A 2,541-nucleotide genomic window follows, 5' to 3' on the forward strand; every position below is an offset into this window, starting at 1 on the left:
AGAGTTAGACAGTGAGAGAGAGAGAGAGAGAGACAGAGAAAAAGGTCTTCCTTTTCCGTTGGTTCAACCCCCAAATGGCCGCTATGGCTGGCACGCTGCGCCGATCCGAAGCCAGGAGCCAGGTGTTTCCTCCTGGTCTCCCATGCGGGTGCAGGACCCAAGCACTTGGGCCATCCTCCACTGCCTTCCCAGGCCACAGCAGAGCTGGACTGGAAGAGGAGCAACTGGGACTAGAACCCAGAATGCTGGCGCCGCAGGTGGAGGATTAGCCAAGAGAGTTGCGGCGCCAGCCCACAATTAATTCTTTTTCTTTGACAGGCAGAGTGGACAGTGAGAGAGAGAGAGAGAGAGAAAGGTCTTCCTTTGCCGTTGGTTCACCCTCCAATGGCCGCTGCGGCTGGCGCGCTGCAGCCGGCGCACCGCGCTGATCCGATGACAGGAGCCAGGTACTTCTCCTGGTCTCCCATGGGGTGCAGGGCCCAAGCACTTGGGCCATCGTCCACTGCACTCCCTGGCCACAGCAGAGAGCTGGCCTGGAAGAGGGGCAACCGGGACTAGAACCCGGTGTGCCAGCGCCGCTAGGCAGAGGATTAGCCTAGTGAGCCGCGGCGCCGGCTCACAGTTAATTCTTATAAAGGCAGTTTTGGTTATGTTGATCCAAGTAGTGCAGAGATGGCAGTTTGGGTAAAGGCAAAGTCTTCATTTTTGTTTCCCCAAATGTTGTCTCACTTGAGTTAGGAGGGCTTGGAAATACCCAAGAATTATCTTCTAGAGAATTTCTGCTGTAGGGGTTGTGTTCCTGAAAGTTTGTACCATCATTAGGAAAGCATCTCTCATTATCTGTCCATGCTTGGAGAACTGCTTTCTCTGATAAAATATTCATATATCCTGGAAAAGGGGAAGATGTAGTATGACAGACAGCTTTGCCATTTGGTGAGAGAGGGCCATGTCTTTTGTATGATGCAGTAAAATTTGTCAAGTGGAGTTTTGTGCTTTTTGTCTTTCCCAAGGTTTTCCATGCAGGCTGCTGGGGCGTAGGCTTTCTTGGTTGCAGGTGGGGTTTTCAGTTTTCTTAGTAGGTCAGTGTGTACTTTAGTCACCAGATGTAGAGTAGACATTTGTCTCTTCAGTTCCCAGTATGCGTGCTGCATATTATCACTTGAAATGCTTACTCTTTATTTATTTATTTATTTGACAGGTAGTTATAGACAGTGAGAGAGAGAGAAAGAGAGAGAGAAAGAGAGAAAAAGGTCTTCCTTCCATTAGTTCACTCCGCAAGCACTTGGGCCATCCTCCACTGCTCTCCCGGGCCACAGCAGAGCTGGACTGGAAGAGGAGCCACTGGGACTAGAACCCGGCACTCATATGGGATGCTGGAGCTGCAGGTGGAGGATTAACCAAGTGAGCCATGGCACAGGCCCCGAAATGCTTACTCCTTAGAGCGGGCAGTTCTTCAGATGGACCCATTTGCTTGGCCTGTTGTTCTATTTTGAGATTACCACATTCTTTCCTCATCAATTGCAGCTCTTTTTCCAAACCATGGATCTTCAGGTCACAGTTCAGCTTCTCCACCTCTCGGTGTGAGGAAGGAGATTTTAAATTCCTCATCACCTGCAGGGTTTCCACTTCTGTTCTTAGCTGGAGGAGTTCTGCTTCTTTAGACTGTAGTCGTTCATTCAACACTTTCAGAAATTGTGACCTGTCTATTCATTTTACCCAACTTGTTCTTCAAATGGTCTCTATCAACGCAAACCTCTCGATATGCATGAGAGGCGTTATGTACTCGTTCTCCTCCCACAGAACTTGTTTCTTCATCGGATCCAGCCCCTATAAGCTTTTCTTCCAAAAACCTTATTCATTAAGAAAGAGTTCTCTGAATCTTTAAATCGTTTTTTGGTATCTTCGCATGCAAAATGTGACAAGAGCAAAATGTGAAGCAACAGATTCATCTCCTGAATATGTAGAGTCCCGAGTCACGGCAGCAGGGCCAACCCCAGGGCCGCCGGGTTCCGGTTCCCCAGCGTTTGAGAACCGGGTCGGCAGGGGTCACCACAGACTTCCGGTTCCCTCAGGGACGCCGCTTCCCTGGCGAAGGCAGATGCCGTAGGTGCCCCGCACAGGGGCTCCGTTTCTTTTGCTTAGGCCACCCGAGGCCCGACCGGCCCAGCACTTTGGCTGGAGCACTGGAGCTTCTGGAACGAGAGGCGAGCCAGGGCAGGTGGAGCCCACGAGGCGGGAGGAGCGGTCGAGCCACCGCCTCTGCCGGCACTGCCGCTGTAGCCGCAGCTGGAGAAGCCATAAACACACTTTGAACATAACTCTAAATAATATGCTTGACAGAACTTTTTATTTAAAAAATTATTTATTAGAAAGGCAGAGTTACAGTGAACCAGTCCACCTACTAAACGGCTGCAACAGCTGGGGCTGGGCCAGGCCGAAGCCAGGAGCCAGGAGCTTCTTCTGGATCTCCTACATGGGTGGCAGGGACCCAAGCACTTGGGCCACCCTTTGCTGCTTTTCCTGGTGCATTAGCACAGAGCT

The 2,541-nt window shown here is 50.9% G+C and overlaps 1 pseudogene; it reads right to left on the reverse strand.

Annotated features, from left to right (window-relative positions):
* Positions 1 to 367: 367 nt before the first annotated feature.
* Positions 368 to 2,019, reverse strand: LOC100345262 (5-azacytidine-induced protein 2 pseudogene; annotated as a pseudogene).
* Between the last annotated feature and the right edge of the window lie 522 nt (positions 2,020 to 2,541).

Source organism: Oryctolagus cuniculus, chromosome 13 (assembly GCF_964237555.1).
Source record: "Oryctolagus cuniculus chromosome 13, mOryCun1.1, whole genome shotgun sequence".
Lineage (NCBI taxonomy): Eukaryota > Metazoa > Chordata > Mammalia > Lagomorpha > Leporidae > Oryctolagus > Oryctolagus cuniculus.